This window comes from Lactuca serriola, chromosome 4, assembly GCF_051521515.1.
Source record: "Lactuca serriola cultivar US96UC23 chromosome 4, Lser_US96UC23_V15, whole genome shotgun sequence".
Lineage (NCBI taxonomy): Eukaryota > Viridiplantae > Streptophyta > Magnoliopsida > Asterales > Asteraceae > Lactuca > Lactuca serriola.
Window position 1 is genome coordinate 39755427 of NC_136411.1, and position 11438 is coordinate 39766864.

Consider the following 11438-nt stretch of genomic DNA (forward strand, 5'->3'; position numbering starts at 1 on the left):
GCATTTGCCAATATAAAAATATAAAAGAAGTTTTGTAAAACCTTTGAAAAGTTTAATAAATAAGAAATGATGACTTGATGTCAATTTTTAAAACGATTTGAAAGTAGTTTGTTTGATAAGAACAATATTAAGTATAAGAAGACCTTTGTTTGAAACATGATTCTAACAGCGTTTGAAAAGAAGCATGATGTGACATCCCCATTTTCATGGCCAGAAAAGACCGATTTGTTTATGCTTTGTTTTATAAAATCAGAGTAATCTTTTAAAGAAAACAGTTGCGGAATTTGTTCCCAAAACAAAGTATGATAAAAATTATCAAAGCATTTCTTTACAGAAATGTGTTTTCATTATTTAACAAAATCTCAGGATGTTATGTTCAATACAGACCAAAAGCATAAACGGAACAAAATAGACCTTACAACAGTTATTCATAACTACTGGCCTATAATCCAAAATCTCTCGTCAAGTCCACCAACTTATACTCTTGTGCCATTACCTGTAATGCAAAGAAAACTGAGTGGGTCAGGCTTGGGAGCCTGGTGAGCATATAGGGTTTTCGACCCACAATAATATAATTATTATATTCAACCATTAAACAATCAACCCAATTACCCATCACCATTATCTTCTTTATTTCTTAAGGTTTTACCCTATTAATCAACTATCCTTCCTTCATTCATTCCTAAGGATTGACCTAAGGAATTAGCACAAACTTCCATTGCTACATAAGGCGCATCTGCGAACATTATCCTTTAAGCGCCTCTGCCAGGATTACGTCATACACTATGAGGCGCGACTGCCAGGTTTATGACATTCTCTTTTAGGCGCATCTGCCGACATTATCCTATAAGCGCATCTGCCAGGATTATCCTATAAGCGCATCTGCCAGGATTACGCCATTCACTACTTGGTGCATCTACCGATATTATGCTTAAGCGCATCTACTAGTATTATGATATTCTCTAATTGGTGCATCTGCCAATATCATTCTTAATCATCTTTCATACCTCATCATTTTATCACATACCAACTATCTCATCTACCCATGTTCTACCCAACATATGTGTAGATATAAAATACATATACAGTTTAACTCATTTAAAAACTATATAAAACATCCATGCCACACTCATCTCAAATAAATAACAATATGTTAACACATAGCACGTATTTTATAACAAATACTTCATATTTATGTGTTAGAAGAGAGTAACCACACACTCACCCAAACATATACTTAATACATTCAAACAATACTTGTATTATACCCGTATTTATGAAAGGGACTATACACCCACACATATAAACAACTTTATATTATACACATAGCACGTATTTCATAGCAAATACTTAATATTTATGCGTTAGAAGAAAGTAACTACACACTCACCCAAACATATACTTAATACATTCAAACAATACTTGTATTATACCCGTATTTATGAAAGGGACTATACACCCGCACATATAAACAACTTTATATTATACACATAGCACGTATTTCATAGAAAATACTTAATATTTATGTGTTAGAAGAAAGTAACTACACACTCACTTGATCAGAAGATGATCGGACAACACTACGGCTTGTAAAAGTAGTATTCTTCGGTAGATCTGGAAGATCTTCACAAAAACCGGATTCCTCGCGGGCAGAGCTTCGACTTGGGAATTACACTTCTCGAGATCTTAGGGGCCTCGGGACTTGCTTCAGGGCTCGGGAATGATACCGGGGCTTCGGGATAATTCTTGTACAAAAACGATGCAAAAACGCGAGAGAAAGGGAAGAAATGAGCAAAGAACTCGGCTGCCCTCGACATCCTTTTATAGGGGGCTGGAACTTCAATTTACGCTGCGCGTAATGGCGATAAGAACGCTGACTCCCCTCCCCCTGGATAATATCAGTATTTTATATTAAAATTAAATATCGAAAATATTTAATAAAATTCAAAAAATCATATCTTCCTCATACGAACTCCGTTTTCGACGTTCTTTATATCCCTGCGTAGGTGAGACTATGCTATACAACTTTTGTTTAGACTCCGTCGGCTAATTTTGACTTTATTTTTATTATATTATTTTAGTAGGCCGGGACAGGAAAACTCCGTTATAAATTCATAACTTCTTCATCCGACGTCCGTTTTCGCTTATCTTTTTATTGTTTTACTACTATTAACGAGATATTTGATTCTCATTTAGATTGTTTCGGCTAAAAACCGCTCGGTCTCAAAGCGAGTATTCGGGCTGCATACCGCTAAGTCGAAACTTCGAAAAATCATAACTTCCTCATACAAAGTCAGATTTGGACGTTCTTTTTATGCACGCTCATGGTTTAACGAAATATACGACTTTCGTTTAGAACGCTAAGGCTAAATATTGCTCTAACGTAAATTCACCCTTTTACGTCGCGCTGTGTCGTGTTGGCTCTGTCGCGAAACTTCGACAGGTCATAACTTCTTCGTTATAACTCGGATTTCGGCGTTCTTTATATGTACGGAATCCTTGTAACATATACTACAACTTAGTCAAGATTATTCATCCTAAATAATCTTCTATCAAAAAGTCATTTTTGACGCTTATCGTCTCTAAATTGACTAGCCCTGATCTACGGGCGTTAGACATGAAATATGTAAGACAGTTTGATAAAGAGTTTTTAACATGTAAAAATGTTTGTCGTATACTATTATAGTTTTTCCAAAAGATTGTTTCATTTGTATAGTAAACCCTAATGAAATGCTCACTTGTTATGTAAAGTGTAGCTTTTGTAGTGACATAAATGATCACATATATTCAAAGTATAAATAAAGTGTTTGATTCGTATATGTATAACAACATATTTAATTTCAAAAGAAAAGATGTTATTGTGATATATTTTGCGTATGAAAGGTTCCACGTGGTAGTTATGAATCACATATGATTTACTTGATAAAAAGAGTATATAGTGAAACTTTAGGTTACACACGATAATAATCGTGTGTTTACTTGTATTCCCCCCCTTAAAAGTGTATATAAAAAGTATTGATAACACATTTAAAAATGTAGTTTATAGGGGTATGAACTCACCGAAGAAAGTGCGTGATTTGAAGAAAGCGAGATTTTCTCGGGCGGCACCTCGACAAGAAAGTGACGAGATTCTCGGAAATATCGGGGCTTCGGACATTCGTCTGGGCTTAGATATGAAACCAGGAAGTCGGGATGTTGTCGGCACGAAAAACGAGGTGAAAATGTGAGAGAAATGAAGAAATTGAGCAAAGATGGCTGGCACCCTCGCATTCTATTTATAGGGGCTGGAGGTCTTCGGTACGTTGGGCGTACTTCGGGCTTACGCGGGGCGTACCTTGTACGTTGGGCGTACTCCGAGGTTATGTTGGGCGTTTGCTTGCATCACTACTGATCGCATCCTCGAGCGAAGTGTTTGGTCGACGTGGACGATCCGGAGCCTAGCATTCGAGTACGCTGGGCGTAAATCGTTTCGGTGTGTGTGCCATGAACTTGTAAAATCCGTAACTTTCGCATACGGGCTCCGTTTTTGACGTTCTTTATATCCACACGAAGGTGAGAAAATACTCTACAACTTTCATTTAGACTCCGTCGGAAAATTTTGACTTTATTTTTAATTATATTTTAATTAATAGGCCGGGACATGATAACTTCGTTAAAAATCCATAACTTCTTTATCTGACATCCGTTTTCATTTTTGTTTTTACCATCGAACTATTATTGTCGAGACCTTCAACTCTCGTTTAAGTTGTGTCGGCTAAAAATCGCTCGATCTTTATTTCGAGTTTTTAGCTGTCTACCGCTGTTACGAAACTTAGAAAATTTGTATCTTCTTCATACGAAGTCCGTTTTGGGCGTTCTTTTTAGGCATGATTATGGTTTAATGTAATCTACGACTTTCGTTTAGATACATAAGGCTAAAAATTATTGTATCAAAACTTTGCGTTTTACGTCTATCAGCGTTGCCGGTTTTTGCCGTGAATCTTAGATTGGTCATAACTTCTTTGTTATAACTCGATTTTAGTGTTCTTTATATGTACGAAAACCTTGATACGATTCCTACTACTTTATTTATCCCAAATAAGATTTTTAGCAAAGTTATATTTTGGCCTAAATTTGATTGGTGTTACATTTTATTGTCTCAAAATATCGGGTTGTCACATCATCCCCCTGTTAGAGGGAATTTCGTCCCGAAATTAGAGTTTAAGCAGAATTAATAATCATGCTATGGATAGAAGTTTTATTTGTACTCGTGTTCTTAAGTGAACATTGGTCTTCGCCTGGCATTCTAGCGAACCTTTCACTATCGGGATACGACTTTGCTTCTTTCGTTTGACTTCACTGGTATGATAACTTTTCTTTGTCGAATGTGTGTTGAGTGTTTTTGTGGTCTGTGAGAGTATTACACCTTGTACCCTACAAGTAGTGTCTCCAGATCTTCAGAGCAATTACCGCTGCTCATGATTCAAGATCACGTGTTGAATAGTTAACTTCCTGTGTCTTAGGCTGTCTTGAGGTATAGGCAGTGACTTTTTCTCTTGCTTAAGAACACAACCAAGCCCTTGGTTGGATGCATCACATTACACCATGAAATATTCTATCCCTTTTGGGAGGGATAATATTGGTGCGATGCATCAGACTTACTTTAGCGTTTGGAACGCTCTTTCTTGTTTATAGACAAGTCCGGTGCTCTTCCAAGTGAGAAACTTGTCCTAAAGAATCCCCTTCTGAGGAGTTTGTTAAGCTCGCTAGGAAGTTCTTGCATCTCGGTTGGAGCTAGATAATAAGGTGATTTGGCGATTGGGGTAGCCCCTGGGACTAAGTCGATTCTGAATTCAACTTGACGCTATGTTGGTAGTCTCGGTTATCCTTCTGGAAAGGTGTCGAGAAAACTGCATACTTTTTGGATGTTTTGAATGTCCTTCACTTCTCGGCATGTCTCGGCGATGTGTGCAAGGAATGCATGATATTCCTTTCGTAAGTATTTCTGAGCTTGCATACACGAAATGATGAGAGGGTTCGTACTTGGTTCGTGGCTGTAAATAACTAGGGCTTCGCTATTTAGGGAGGTTAGGACGAACTGCTTTATCAAAGCACCTGATGTCGGCTCGATGTAGACTTAACCAACTCCTACTGATTATAATGCAAAAACCTTGGGGTGGATAAGCTGTCGTGAAGATCTAAAAGAAAGTATGACTACTCATGAATTAGGGAAAAGGATAGGTATTTCTAAGTTTATCCTCACGGAAGTACGATCACTCGCAGTCTTGGGCAGTCTCTGTCCTGAAGTTCATAGTAGAACTCATACCTGGTTCATCAATCCCAGTCTCGGGTATACGAGTCGCATATAATTAAGATTGAAAAGGTGGGTCTTTGGATTGAACCTGACGTACTGCACGAGTGGTACTTCTGGGAAGTTTGCTGAGGTTTCTTTGGAAAGGATAAGAAACATGAGGTACTCTATGCATGAGTACTTCGGTGTTCTAGAATGACGGCTTCGCTAGAAAGACATATTTTTTTTTGGAGAAGGAGAAGTACGCACGAAACTGGTATTGTGAGGATCGAATTGGGTCAAGTTGTATGATGATATCGGACTTACTTGGAAATAAAGGTATTAGATTTGATCATAAGGGTGTGACAGACAAAACACAACAGTGCAAATTTTAACAGGGTTACAGTAGTTTGGTTTTACTACAAGACTATTGTTGCGAACAAGGTATACTACAAAAGGCAAGTATACGCAGCACGAGGGTCCCCTTTTCTGATGGGATCTCTCAAAAGATAAGACTCGAGTTGCACTAGTTTTTAACATGATTAACAGCATACTTAATGTTGACGATTGGAAGTGAGTCCCTATTATAGTTGGGTCCTTCATTGCCTTTTTTCCATTCTGAGGTCAAACTCCTCCTGTTCCACTGTCATTCTCCTCTGTTGGGTAATACCTCTTGAAGTGTCTCATTAAACCACATAGATGGCATATCCGAGAAATTTCGACATTGGTGGCTGAAATAATGTGTTGGACCCGAGTCCTACAGAAGCAAGTAGTGTGTCCGTTCTTGTTGCAGGTCTTGTAGTGTAACAGACGACAACTACCTAGGTGATGGAAGCTGCCCTTATTGCAATTCGGTAGGTTTCCAGCATACTGTCTGGCCGGGTTAGGGATAATTGGGATACTAGTAGTGTTGGTGGTATGAGTTGCAGATGTCATGGCTGCGAAGGTTGCCACTGGTGATGGTTTCTTGTTTATCCCTCGAGGTGATTTGCCTTTAACTTTATCCCATAATTTTCGTTTATTACTTTGTGGTTTGAGGTTCGGAGTGTCGTGGTAGTTTGTTACTCGTGGGTGTACTTGGTTGTTACTTGGATTGGAATTATTGAAAACCATCCCGCTAACATTTGCATTGTTAGCGTTAAGGTGAGTCAGAACAACTGTCACAACAGCTGAGACTGCAGCTTGAAAGGTAGCTGCATCAATCTGAAGAGTTGGTGTTTGGCTGATGGGTTGATTACTTTTCTTCGGCGACATGATTCTGTAACACGAAAGAAAAAGGATTTTGTGAGCGATTTTGGTTGACCCTAAATGTACTTCGATCGCTTATGTAAAGAGTAAGAGTATGTTCTCGAAAGTTTGACCTACATCCCTATTATGTAGTCCAAGTACAGAGTAGTAGTATGTTTGTAGAGTGGTCTTAAGAAGTTTGTCGTTCAAGCAGAGGTATCGTTGGTTGGTGAATAACATGATCCCACCACTAAAAGGGACTTCGAAATGTCTCCGGAGTTAAATTTCTATAATCCAATGACTTGACTAAAGCATGTTTCAGATAGACTCCAACGAAGGTATGATGAGGGTTTTTGAACAAAGATTGACACGGAAATTAGCCGACTGTCAATATCATCGATGTTTAAGATGTAATAAGTTTTAGGAAATTTTGATCTTGAAGAAGGTCTTACATCATATCCGGAGTAGAAAGGTTTTGGCCGCATAAAGGCCTAACTAACAGTACTTACAGTACAAGATAGTTACATAGAAAAATGCTACATAGGACATACACAGGAAAACGATTCCTTTAAACAAGGAAGGGAAATAAAGCATTTCTTACTGGCGGCAGTCGTCCTTCTGGCGAACTCTTAGTTCAGCCAGTTGACGTTTCATATCAAGCAGGTATCTTTCGTACACTCACTGGCGTACTCATAGCTCTATGACTTTGGCTCGTGTTTTAGCTAATGCTTGCAGTAAGGTCTCATGGTCTCTCTCAGATCTCTCACGAGTGTTTTCAAGACGATTGGTGTAGATGGTGTGCATTCTTGCATTGGCATTTAACCTCTTCGGTATAATGGAGAGTCGTCCTGCCCTGAATTTCGTTTCAAGCAACTCTACGGATCAGGATTGGCAGAACTTTGCCTGTTGATCTCCCTTCGCTTAAGTTGTAGCAGCTTCGGTCTCCTTTAGACGGCACAGGTTGATCTTGCTCTCCGATCCATGTTTCCAAGCATTCTACCCAAGGAAGCGTCGAGCCATGAAGAGCTGGACGAGGGTTAGGATTTGAATTGGGAGTTACCGGGGGTAGGTTCTCATTCTCGAGTTTGGAGTTATCATCAACCGAAAGGTCTTCAGCATGGTGATCATTCAAAAGGGATTGGATGATCATTCTCTAGTTCTTTTCTGAACCATCTAGCATTGCCTTTGATCGGGAAATACGGGTCGTCGTGGGGATGGGGTCCAGCTATGTTATCTATGCGATAATTGGGGTATTAGAATCTAACACATAAGTAGTTTATAGTAATACACAAAATACTCCTATAGTATTTTAGGTTTATGTTCTATTGTTCTCATTGTGGTATTGTGGGTAAGTTTTTAGACTTGTTGCAACTCACAACCACACTTAGGCACATGCTAGTCAACCCTCGGATAATATAGTTGATCAAGCTATATCATCCCCGTTTTGACTATATGTATCTAAGTCTACTTGTGCTGTCCAACAATCGTAATACTTTTGTTCTGTCCTAGTGACACTGATTTTAGTATGAATGCAGGCACGTATACTTACTTAAATATTTTATTATTTAAAAGTATAGACTCTTTGTCAGAGTATTTTAATACCTATTGTATTTATAGTTTGTATATCTTTTATGGGTTGATATACTCAATTCACTATAAACAATGCTCTGATACCAATCTGTCACACCCCAAAACCAAGAACGGCGGAAACGTTTTGGGGTGGAGGACGTCATGTAATGTATCACAAAAATGCAAAGTAGTAAACAAGCAACAACATCATCCATTGCATTAATAGTATAATTTTAATTACATTGGAGTTCTTTCATAGTGTAATTCTACAAAATGAATATTCAAAATAAAAGACGAGTCTTGACCGCTCCGTCTTCACAGAACCTGGTAGTCGTACCTGTCTATCTGTGTCCTGGGAATACAAGTTATTTTGAAAGAGAATATCAGCAATAATGCTGATGAATTCATAAGTATTTATGTGACTTTGATTTGTAAAGCTGTAAAGAAAGACCTGTAAATGTTTGAAGAAATTTTGTACCAATGAACATGTTTGTAAGTAATTGTAACATTTGAAAACCCTAGAAAATCCCATATTTTCTACTAGTATCAAGAGTAGCCTTCTACCGAGACCCGACTGTTTTAAATGTTTACTTTTAGAAATCCGATATTTGCCCATAAGTGGGTGGTAGTTTAAAAGTCCCAAAAATGAACTACCATGGTGTTGTTCATGTCTAAAATAATAGATTTGTGTACGTATATAATTGCTAAGGTATTTGATAACCCCGTAAATCAACGTGTTTTTAATACTCCATGTGAGTTTTATAACCATGCTAATGACCCAGACTGCCTGTAACAACGTTCTTCAGGCGTTGGAATGTAATGACGTTTGTCACCCCAGGCCTGCCGACCTAGCTGTAGCTAACAGCTTAGGTGTGGGATTGTCAATCCCGTATAGATCTATACACAAGTATCACGCTCCCCCTACAAGGGATTATGGTATATAATACAGGACTTAATAATGCATACTCGAAAGTACGTGAAACGTCTCACAAAAACTAGTATAAAACAGATTTACGTATGAAAATGTCCATTTGTTCTTGTATATGAAAATATCTCTTTGATATGGTACTTTTAATATGTAAAATTTCATGAATATCTAGTACACTATCTTATGTAATCGTATCTCTTGTAATTGTATGTCTTGAAATTGTATGTCTTGAAATTGTATGTAATCGTATCTCTTCATATAGTATGTAATGTATTTGTATAGACTCATGAATAAACTGACTCTTGTGTGATCCCTTGTACTCGGGATGGTAAGTAGTATCTCCTAACTATACCTATTAAAGTTTCTAGTATTGTATGTGTATAACCGGAATATGCCTTTGATACTCAAAGGTACTGAACCAACTGACGGAAACTTTTATGTCTATATATGTACTTATGATATATATAACTAATATTTAGACGACATTCGGACGAATAATCGATGCCCTAAAGCCACCTTCCAACGAGGAAAAGGAAATAAAGCGAGCCAGCCATCCTAAGTCCTTCAAACATTACTTATATAATGATACATATATAGACCGTATCCTCAGGCGAAGTGTTTGGTCGACGTGGGCGATCCGGAGCCTAGCTCTGAGTATGCTGGGCGTACGAGGGTACGCTGTGCGTAAATTGTTTCGGTGTGTGTGCCACGAACTTGTAAAATCCGTAAGTTTCGTATACGGGCTTCGTTTTTGACGTTCTTTATATCCACGCGAAGGTGAGAAAATACTCCACAACTTTCATTTAGACTCCGTCGGCAAATTTTGACTTTATTTTTAATTATATTTTAATTAATAGTCCGGGACACGATAACTTCGTTAAAAATCCATAACTTCTTTATCCGACGTCCGTTTTCGTTTTTCTTTTTACCATCGAACTATTATTGTCGAGACCTTCAACTCTCGTTTAAGTTGTGTCGGCAAAAAATCGCTCGATCTTTATTTCGAGTTTTTAGCAGTCTACCGCAGTGACAAAACTTAGAAAATTTGTATCTTCTTCATACGAAATCCGTTTTGGGCATTCTTTTTAGGCATGATTATGGTTTAACGTAATCTACGACTTTCGTTTAGATACCTAAGGCTAAAAATTATTGTATCGAAACTTTGCGTTTTACATCTATCAGCGTTGCCGGTTTTTGCCGCGAATCTTAGATTAGTCATAACTTCTTCACTATAACTCAGATTTTAGTGTTCTTCATATATACGAAAACCTTGATACGATTCCTACTACTTTATTTATCCCAAATAAGATTTTTAGGAAAGTTATATTTTGGCCTAAATTTGACTGCTGTTACATTTTATTGTCTCAAAATATCGGGTTGTCACATGATCCATGGGTTAAACACTCCATGGACTATCCATGAAAGCTTAGCCCAACCTAAATGAACTTGGCCCATCACACACGTATATCTTAGAGTCCATATTTAATTATGTCACACCCCAAAACCGGAACGACGGAAACGTTTTGGGGTGGATGACGTCATGTCAAGTATCACCACACATGCATTATAGTAATCGAAGTACAACAAAACATTGCATTAATAGTAATAGTTTTACATGGTTACATTACAACAATTCAAAGTATACAAGTAATAGAATAAATACAGCGTGATACTAAGCTATCTTCATCAACAGCTCCGCGGGTGTACCTGTCTAATTTCTGACCTGAGAATACTAGTTATTTGAAAAGCGAGTATTAGCATTTTTATACAAATGATGGTGAGTTCATAAGTATTTAGTGACGTTTCAATCAAATAACTTTAATAAGTAGTCGTTTAAGTGTTTTCTGTGTATTGGAGTTCTTTCCAGAAAATCCTATATTTTCTTTAATAAAAGCAGCCTTCTACCAAGACTGGTCAGTGTTATGTGGTAAAAAGTAGTTTTCCCTTAATTGCTATCATTATCAAAATACTGAATTTGATTATTAAGGAAGCAAGAGACATCAGGGAAATACATATGCCTAAGCGGTGAGGACTGCTGACTAAGGCCAAGGAATCATAGACTCTAGGAGATTATCGCACTAACGACACGCCTGGTTCAGTCTAACAAGTGGAGACACAGACCCCAGAAGGTACCAAATGAAAGGTACAGCTGGTAAGGTCTAAAACAGTGAACAACAGACCCCAAACAGCATCAAATGAAAGATACGTCTTGCAAGGTCAAAACAGAGAAAACAGACCTCAGACAGTATCAAATGAAAGATACGTCTTGTAAGGTCAAAACAGAGAAAACAGACCCCAGACAGTATCAAATTGAAGATACGTCTTGTAAGGTCGAAACAGTATGACTCTGAAAATGAATTACCAGCATACAATGTAAATTTCCGGTGAAATACCGTTACCTTAAAGCCAATGAACTATAAGGTAACCTGGGATACTCCTAACCAT